This window comes from Carettochelys insculpta, chromosome 26 (assembly GCF_033958435.1).
Source record: "Carettochelys insculpta isolate YL-2023 chromosome 26, ASM3395843v1, whole genome shotgun sequence".
Classification (NCBI taxonomy): Eukaryota; Metazoa; Chordata; order Testudines; family Carettochelyidae; genus Carettochelys; species Carettochelys insculpta.
Window position 1 is genome coordinate 8,057,874 of NC_134162.1, and position 10,494 is coordinate 8,068,367.

The window sequence follows — 10,494 nt, forward strand, 5'->3', positions numbered from 1 at the left end:
CTTAAGCACATGCTTAACTTTTAAGCATTGAGGACAATAGGATTTAGGCATGTGTTTAAGTGCTATGCTAAATAAGCTATCCTGTACAGAGCATTTTTGGAAATGGAAATTGCCATTTTGACTAAATCATTTTTTGTGAAATTGTATTGATTTTGACAAATAAGGGGAAAATTATTCCAGAATCAAAATGAAAAGTTTTGACGTTTCTTTTTGAAATAACTCTTTATTTTGAAATTTACTTCCGTTTCTCTTAGAAAGCACTGACATAGAAAGGAAATGTTGTGAATGTATCTAAGCAAAACATTTAAGTTGCCCAGAAATCATTTTGGTTGGTTTAGTTTTTTGTTTGTCTTTCTAATTTTGTTTCACAACAAAAGAAAAAATATTGAATTTTAGCTTTTCGTCCCGATTTGGGATGAAAAACATTTAAAAAATGTGGGAGGTGGAAATCTCTTCTGACTAGCTTTGCTGTCACAGAGGTTGTTGGGATAGGGTGTATTTTATCCCACGGAACAGAGTCATGTTGACCTCGTGCCTATAGGAATGGTCTAGATAAATTGTGAATACAGAGCATGAACTTGATTCTGAGGTAAATCTGAATTAGTTCCCTGAAGCAAATGGAGTGAAAGCAATGTAAAATCAGAAGGAGAGAAGAATCAGGGCCCGTTGCTGTTGTATGTGAAGCAGATGAGCTCCATCACCAAACAAAGCTCTCTTGTGTGCCATCTCTATAACTTATGCTTGCTTCCCCTCACAACCATGTTTTGGGATTGTTTGCATTGGGCGGGGGAGTCTGTTTTGTTCAGGGCAGCCTCATGTCCTACTGCTCTGACCTGGCAGACACGAGCAGGTCCCAAAATACCTTTCAGGTGCCACAAAAGTCTGTGATGTCAAGCACCATGAGGGAGGGCATTTTGACAAGAACGTGCATTGACATGGTGCCATCGTGCTGCTCTGCAGTGTGGAGACACAGTGAAATGATGTGACAACATTACGTTCTCAGAGCAGGTCATGACCAAGCTGCTTGTGCCATTAGACAATCTCGCATCCGGGAGAGATAGCGTGGGCGCATGGAGAGGGCACAGAACAGGAAGCCAGGCAACGAGGATTCTGTTTTTGGCATTGCCACTTCCCCTGGGCAAGATTTTGAAATGTATATGGGCACCTAAAGAACACAGCAGCCTACTGATATTTTCACTGCTTCTCACCAGCTGCCTCTATGCATCCTTAGCTGCTCAAATACCTTTGAAAAAATTTGTCTCTCTCTGACTCAATTTCCCCATCTTCAAAAGGAGAACAGTGACATTGTCCTTCCTTTGTAATGCACCCTGCATAAGAACTTAGTAATATTACTAAAAGGCAATCCTATTTAAAAAAAAGAAAAGAAAAGAAAAGAAAAAAGCCTGTTTTCTATATAGGGGTATTGTAGCTGTCGGGGTTCCAGGGCATTAGAAAGGTAAAGTGGATGAGGTAATACTTTTTATTGGATCAAATTCTGTGGGTAAGGAAGAGTAGCTTTCAAGCTACACGGATACCTGAGCTGAAGAAGAGCTCTGCATGACTCAAAAGCTGCTCTCTTTCACCAACAATTTGGTTCAATACATGATATTTCTGCACCCACCTTGTTTGTCTATGTTAGAAGAAGTTTGTAAACTCTGTGTTCCCAAGGGAAATCCTTCCCCACCTTTTCACTCCGTAAGGACAGATTCTGATCTCAGTAACTATGGAGCAACTCCATCAACTCATGATTTACACCTTGGCATCATAGACCAGAATCTGGCTCCCATGTATCTCACCTAGCCAGACTGCTGAGCATGGTATAAAACCATCTTTCTCTCAGCTTTGCTGGCTTTTTTTTTTTTCAACCCCTTTTTCCCTTTTCTCAGTAGTTACACTGTTAACATTGGCTCCCTGTAAACTTTAATGAACTGTCGTCAGACAAAAGTAATCGCCAATCAGCAAAACTTAATTTTACAAAAGGACAAAAAGAGGCTTCGCTCTAATTGATGGAAAATTGGTCGTTTCTTGTCAGGTTATTGTTCATTTCCTGGTCGTTAATGACTGTGTGTTCCACCAATCAGGATGCTGAACAGGGCTCCCATAAAATACCTCCTAGTTTCTAATGCCACTGAACTGTACATTACATGCTGCCCTTTAAAGTAACCTTGTCAGGTCAAATTTGTTCCTTAATGTAGCTGTTCTAAAACTTAAAACCAACAGCAATATATCCACTAATAAACTTTTAATGAAAATTCCAATGGAAATATTGTTTTAAAAATAAATACATTTCCTACCTCACACTGTCAGCCAAAACTTTACTACATTACCTGACTGGTACAAGAAATCCCAACAGTGAAACTGTCAAGAAACAAACTGAAGCTGACTTAAATACTTCCATCATAGCAGAAAAAAAAATCAAACAAACAAAGTCAATAAGATACAGTTTTATTTGGCTTTTTAAAATGCTTTCTGTTTTAATAATCTAACGTGTTACTAGTGACGCAGGTAAAGGACATTCTGGTGCGATGCTGATCTTCCTTGTGCTGCCACAAATCAGGAGCAACAGTATCAAGCAGGCTTAAGGGGTTTTTAACTAGATGCTGCCCTTTATCATGCTGTTCATGGGGAGGAAATAAAACAAAGCAAAATAAAAAACAATAAAGTTTTCTTTGCCTTCAAATATTAGCCAGTGAAATTTTCTCCGAACTGCCTCATCTATCCCAATCTCCATTGTTTATTATTCATAGTATGTATGGTAGCACCCGGAACCCTCAGTCGGGCCCCATTTTACTGGATACTGTACAGATACATGTACATACATACATATGTCGCTGCTGCTGATACAGCCAGTCCAAGGCATAGTTAGATACCAGGTAGGAGGGCTGGATGGGGAACCAGAGAAAGAGAGTAACTACCAGACATCCTGTCCTCTGAGCCATCCCCAATGTCCCCTCTGCAAATACACACACCGATCCATACAAACTGCTCTGGAAAAATGCATGTTCTACACAGGCTATTACGGTAATTTGATAAGCCAGTTCTTCGTGATATGAATCTTTGCCTTCCTTAAAGGGAGGAAAAAAAAAGCCCATTGCATTTTGATGGCTCACAGGGACAGTTCATTAAGCAATCAACTCTTTTAATGAAATATTTCTTTGTTAAAATATTCATTGATCTGCGGCAGTTTTGCACGGAGAAAGGAAAGAAAGGCCTGTGTCCCAAATGCTTTCCCGTCAGAGTCTGCCCAAGCACGTGCTTAAAACAGGATTGTGCCCCAGCATTACAAACATGGTAATTCATACATCAGACCTTGTCAGGTGACCTTCAGGGAGTCCAACCAAGACTCCCGGGGTGAAGTAAAGATTTTTTTTTCTCTGTCTCGCCATTATGCCTAGTGATCACTGAGGTTTTACACATTCTACTCTGGTCTTCTCAGCAAAGCAGACATCAAACAGACAGCAGCAGGCGGACAATGGCCTGGGCGACTGGCCTATATTGTAGGAGATTGCAGGGCCACAGTTTAGATGGGGTAAAGAGAGTATGTAGGGCTTGCTGGTTGGCAGAGCTAGAGCCAAGTCAGTTTATACCAGCAGCTGAGGAATCAGCCCTTGATGTCAGGTGCAATGCACTTCCAAAGCAGCCAGATATGGGACAGCTTTCCCTGTAAGCTGAGCATTTGAGCAGACACACAGGAGAGATTCAGGTGCTTCCCAGCTGATTAGCAGAATGCCCAAAACCAGCATTGTTTGTTTTTATTAGTGGCATACATGTGCACAAACTATACTATTCCTTGGTGCATATAACAAAATTTATTCTGCACATGGGTGGGAAAAAATAGAAGTACCATTGATATGGGGAGAAAACTGAACAGAGAGGAAGGGAAAACAGATGACCATGGGATAAAGAAGAAAGCACAGACTGGCACGAGGAGCCAGGCTAGCAGCAGAAAAAGCAGGAAGTCAGGGGAACAACGGGCAGAGGGTGGCATAAAGAGAGAGTGAGGCAGGGAACAGAGGGCTTGATTTTCTTCTCTGATTGGTGGAAATCAGGAGGCACTCCTTCCAAGTGAATGGGTCTGGTCTCCAGGGGAAGTAAATTGGTACAGTCCCATTTGATGGCAATGGGCCAGATCCTCAGCTGATGTCAGCTGACAGCCAATGGAGATGTGTCCGAGGGCAGTGATGTGAGTATAAACAAGAGGAGGATCAGACTTGGAGAGCAGGGAGAGAAAGAAAGAAAGAAAAAGAAAGAAAGAAAGAAAGAAAACACCATTCCCAGCCCAAGGTCTGGCTTCCACCCCTTTCCTCCAGGTGATTAGAGCCTTGCCCTGTGCATAACCCCATTGCTTTTAAAGGGTGCGGGGTAGGAGGTATTCACAGAGCTGGTACTGCTCCCTGTGGAAGGATCGCTCCCTCAGGAAACAACACAGACAAACGCGGAGTGCTGCATACAGACATCTTGATAGGTTTGAGTAACATTATCTGAAAATCGGACAGATAAAAAGGTGGGGGAGTTTTTGAGGGTGGGGACACAATCCAGCTCTGGCTCACTGTGTCTAAATGAGCAAGCAGTAAAGTATTCCCAGTTCCTGGCAGGTGGTACTAGACCTTGGTTCCTTGCCACCTGTCACAGCAACAGCCTTAAGCTCTGCTCAGGTGTGAATAGTTCTGGAATCGCAGTGTTCTCCGGTGCTCAGACACAGCCCCTGTAAACCCACCAGATTTTATACTTTCTCTCAGGGAAGTGCTGATTAAAGATCTGGATCCAGAGATGAGGATTCTCAGGTGAAGCAGGGATGGTGAGGATTTCCAGGCTGTGAGATTCCAAGGGTAGTATTCTCAGGGGGAAATGGTTCTCTTTGGAGTTAGAAGGCAGGGGAAAAACCAGAGAGGGATGATTGTTTTAGGGATATTTTCCTCTGCCCTCCTCAGTATAAATTTGGTTGGAAACCAATTACTTGGATACCTGTTCCTGCTCCCCCACTAATATGTAGCACTTAAAAGTCTTTTGCAAGCATGGGCTGATTAAACCTCCCAGCCACCCTCCCTTCACCCAAGGCAGGTCTCTATTAACAGCCTCGTTTTACTGCTGGGGAAACCGAGGCGCAGAGCAGTGAAGGGATTTGCCCAAGCTCACAGAGCGAGTCAGTGTCAGAGCTGCATTCCAGTTCATGTGCTGACTTGCAGTCCCTTGAGCCCATATTCCAGGGGTCACTAAATGCTGCTCCCACTGGAGGGGCCCTGTCTCCTCCCTGCTAGGTTCTGAGGCCTTAAGGGGGAACCACATCACTTGAGGATTTTAGCTTGGGAAAATGTGATGGAACCTTTGTTGACTAATGCTAGTGGAATGCAAACAGAGATGCAGGGGGCCACAGTGGGGGAAGGGGAAGAGATCAGCTTTTAAGCCACTGCCAATAGGAGTCTATTGCTTTAAATGTGGAGTCAGGAGCCTTCTCATCCCTTACCGTAAATGCATCACGTCATTTCACTGCCTTACACAACATGAGCTCAGTGTCCAAGCACTGGCCACAAACCCTGCTGGCAGATCTCAGGCAAATGCAAGGATTTCACACCAATTACACAGGGATTGCGGAGGCACCCACACACTAGATGGATGTGTGAGGGACATGGGCATGTCCAGCAAAGCCGCCAGCCACCTTTGCTCTCCTGGAGACCCATGAAATCTGAGATGCCCTTGACTTCAAACCACCTTCTGCTTCTGCTTGGCCCAGTGATTCTGTACCTCCCATACATTTCCCAGGATCCAATGGGTCCATAGGCCTCACATTTCTCCTGAGCTCCAATGCTGTGAATCCATGATGCTGGCTTCCCCTGCTGAAGACTGGGCTCTGTTTTCAACCAAAGCTCAAAGGAGTCAAATCTCCAAGATAGGACAGATGTGTGTCCCTCACAGCAAAGCAAGGGTGGGTGCTAAGAAGGTAGGATTTAGTGCTTTCCAAAAGTAAAATACGGGTGGGTTCAAACCAAATTCTACTTGATCCAAACCACTAAGTCAGGGGCAAGATTTTATCCCAGACCCACAATCAGTCCCCAGCCTGTGGACAATCAAAGGATGAGCTGGAAACATCAAAAGGCAGAATGCAGCTGTTGTGCAAAGTCAGCTTCTCAGGTCTAGAGCACATGGAAGTTGGCTCAAGGGCAAGTCCGGGAGCTGGTATTAGAACTGCTCAAAAGCGTAGGCATGTTGGCTGTAAGCTGAGTGCTTGAGTGGCCATCCAAGAGAGATTCAAGCACTGCCCAGCCAATCATCAGTGTGTGCTTCTATTGGTGGTGCACATCTGCAGATAACTGTATGCATATAACAAAATTTATTCCACACATGGATGTGGAAAAATTAGAGTGAACATTGATGATGAATGTATTTTGGTTCAAAAGGAAATGCTGTTTGTCTGAATTTTTATTTTTTCAGAAAAATTGAAGTTTTCTGATTTTTCTGTAAACTTTTCTCCAGTATGAGGAGAGGAAGAAAAGTTTGGTCATTTTCATTTATTACACCCCGCACCACTTCTCTCTCTCTATTTCCTTTCTACCTTTCTGCATTTCTATAATTTCATTTTGCCACAGAAACAAAGGAAAGCATGTGGGGGGGACATGAAATTGACAATTGGGGGGGCTTTTATCAAATAATCAGAATTTTACTTTCTGAGTGAAAAGTTTGATTTTGAAAAAGGCGATTTTTCTTAATAAGAAGTAAAGTTTTGAATGAAAAACTTGGACCTACTCTAACTCATCTCCAATCCCAAGAACATTAAGGTCACATCCTGTTGAAATCAATCCATCCCTCACAGCTGGGATGCGAGATCACATCCTGTTCTCCAGTGACACAGGCTGCTGCCCTGTTATATGCCCATATGCTGGGGCTTCAGTGGGATTTACTACAGTAAATTCTTTCATATCCAGCAGCCCTGAGGCTGGGAGGTTGCCAGATATTCAAATATTCTGGATAATACAGGTACACCTAGCAATGCATAACATGAAAGAAAAACAAGATTAGATATTATGAAACAAAAATGTATGCAGAATATTTTATTTACCAACAACAGTAGTACTGAACACTGTAAACGTATACTATAATTAGTTGTATTTGCTTTCACTACACTGTATTTATGCAAAACGTAAGTAAAATTTACTTTTGGTTAAAATGCTGGTTATTGGAGAGTTCTAAATGGTAGAATGCTGGATATGAGAGCGTTTACTGTATATCCAACACACTGTCCTCCTCCACTTGAGCAGAAGAGCTGAGCCTGCTAGCTGGAGCTTTAGTTCTCTTCTGTTGATCAGCCATAAAAGGGACAAAGACACTTGGCCAATGAGTTGTTGTGATGCTTTCTTGGGGCATCCAGAACTATGTGACCTTCTTCATCTGAAGAAGTAGGTTTTACCCATGGAAGGTCATGATCTAATAAATTTGTTAGTCTGGTAGGGACATGGGAAATCGACCTCTCAGGGGTTGCAATTGACCCCTGTCATCCTCACAAGATGCAAGGAGTAAGGGAGGTCGACGGGAGAAACTCTCCTGTTGACCTTCTTCAGTAAGGACAGCCAAGTAAGCCGAGCACAGATAGGTCCATTCAAGCTATGCAATTTTCATAGATGGAATTGCATATCTTCAATCAACTTATTTTTCCTAGTATAAACATAGCCTAAGGTGCTGCAGGACCACTTGTTATTTATGAGCAACCTTGTTGTCCGTCTGCCACAGGGGTCTGCTGATGCTGAACTCAGTGACAACTGCTTGCCACTCTGAAGCCACCCCCCCCACTCATGCATTGGATGAAGTGGGTCTTTGCCTATGAAAGCTTATGCTCCAAAATATCTGTTAGTCTACAAGGTACCACAGGACTTCTTGTTGTTCTTGAAGCTACAGACTAACACAGCTACCTCTCTGATGCTTGCCACGCAGTTTGGCTGCCTACGCTACAAAAATAACTTTGAAGTTGCTTACTTCGAAGTACAACTTCAAAGTAAGCAACATTGAAGTTGATCATCTACACACACCTTATTTCGAAGGTAGGGCACTACTCTATTCCCAGGAATGGAGTAAGGACTTCAAAGTTGAGCTCCCTACTTCAAAATTAACTTCGAAGGAAGGGAAAATGTGTGTAGACTCTCTGCTGGCTACTTCAAAGTAGTGCCTAACCTCAAAGTTAACTTCAAAGTTAGTTCCTAGTGTAGACGCTCCCTTTGTGAGCCAGCCCTATAGCACTTTCCCTTGCAGGTAACACTTGGTACCCTCTGTTCCCAATCCCCCATGAAAGAGCATTTCCCCTGCAGTATCCAGCTCTGTCCCTGGACATGCAAAAATGACCAAATCCACTCTCTTCAAAGGAGCAGTCTGCTGGCTCACCTGTGGATGCATGTCTCACTTGAATGTAACAGCAGTGAGATGGATTTATAACAAAACAAGTATAAATTCATTAATAAAAACCTGTGCTTTGAACCTGATACTAAGCCGAGGGAACTGCAACAGAGAATGCTTGTTAATAAAAGTATAGAGTGCTTTCCAGTGATTAAAACTTGACCCAACAGGTTACAATCCTTGTCTAGGACAAGTTTCTCACCTAAAGCAACATCTCAGTGTCATCCACCCACATGGATGGGGATCCACCCTTCATAGAGTGCAAAGAACACTGACCTCTGTTTGCTTGGTGATGGATAACTAAGGGGGTCTCTCTCTTTCTTATAATCCCTTAACCCTTTAAGAGGTGTTCTCCCCAGAGAAAGTTTTTCTCCCCTGCTGTTTGTCCTCCAGGCAGCAGGCACCAGGCACCAGGCTGTTTTCTCCCCCTCCAGATAACTTTATCTACTGTTGACTTAAAATGCAAATCCAGATTCCTTTGTGCAGATTGCACAATATTTGATCCACAACAGGTACCTTGGCAGACAGGTAAATCCACTTTCCTTTGTCTGAGGAAGGCTTGTTTATCAGCCTTGCTTCGTGGCATGTTTCAGTGTACACAGGCAATTTTTTGATTAACATCTGTAAACACATCATGAAACTCCTGTGATGGCTAGTACAACATACAGTGTATCCCTTTGGCCAAGATTGATAGGCATTGCTGTGACAGGGTAGTGAGCTCTTTGCCGGTGGGCACTGAGTGGCTGTTAGGATCACAGTTACCTTTATGATGCCAACACATATATGCGCCACTAACCCACAGAGTGTTGGAGACAGTGAAATCAGGATGCAGTCTGTCCTCTCTGGCGCTAAGATTTCCTCACTTTGAAGTTCTGCCTTATTATCTGAGAATGACCCCCTGCCCTACCTTGAAACCCCCATGCCTGAGCACCCTCTTGCAATCCAAAGTCCTCACCCCCAGCTCAGAGCCTGTACCCCCTCCTGCACATCAGCCCCCAGCCCTGAGCTACTCCCCAGATCTAGAGGCCCTCTCCTGACCCTTCAGCATCACCCCAGAGCCTGCACCCCCAACCAGAGCCCTTGCTCCCCAACCTTCTTTCCCAGCCCTGAGTCCCTCCACTTCAGCTCCACCTGAGAGCCCACACTCCCAGCCAGAGCACTCCAGCACCTCAACTCTCTGCCCCAGGCCTGAGACCCCTCTCCCACTTAGAACCCCCTTGGTCCCACCCTGCCACATGATTTTTTTATGTGCACCAGTATAAAGATGATGTGTCACTCATCACCTCCACATTGGTGCACAATTACATAGGAAAATTCATTCCACTTGGGGGAGTGGGAAAAAATTAGGGGGAACACTGATGCACACCTATTTTCAGTATAAAAGCACTGAGATGGTTTGTGGCAAAACTAAGAATAAGTGTGTTAGTAAAGAGCATATATTTATATTATACGAAGCAAGAAAAAAAAAGAGATGAGTTTGGTTACAACTAAAACAGTTTATAAGATAAAGCTGTGAGCATCTTCAGCCCTTTAGGTAGAAGGAGCCACATTTCACACAATCAGGGAGCACTCTTTTCTTTGTCCCTTAAGTGATGGAGAACTAAGAGGTCCCTTCCTTCCCTTTTAGAATTCAGAAAAAATTTTATAAGAACGGCTATACTGGGTCAAACCAAAGGTCCATCTAGCCCAGTGTCCTGTCTTCAGGCAGTGGACAATGCCACTGCCCCAGAGGGAGTAAACAGAACAGGTAATCATCAATTGATACCTCCTCTGTTGTCCATTCCCAGATTCTGGAAAACAAAAACTAGGAACATCATTCCTGTCCTTCTTGGTTAATAGCCATTGATTGACCCAGCCTCCATGAATTTATCTAGCTCTTTTTTGAGCCCTGTTTTAGTCTGGACCTTCACAATATTCTCTGGCAAAGAGTTCCACAGGTTGACTGTGCATTGTGTGAAGAAATACTGGATATGTCTGTATGTATATACACATTTACATAGGCTATTGTGTGTGTTTGTGTGTCTATGTATACCCACTTTTACAGCCTGAATCTCTCTTGTCCGGCACCCTCAGGACCCGACTGGTGCTGCTTGAGAGAATTTGGTGGATGACGGG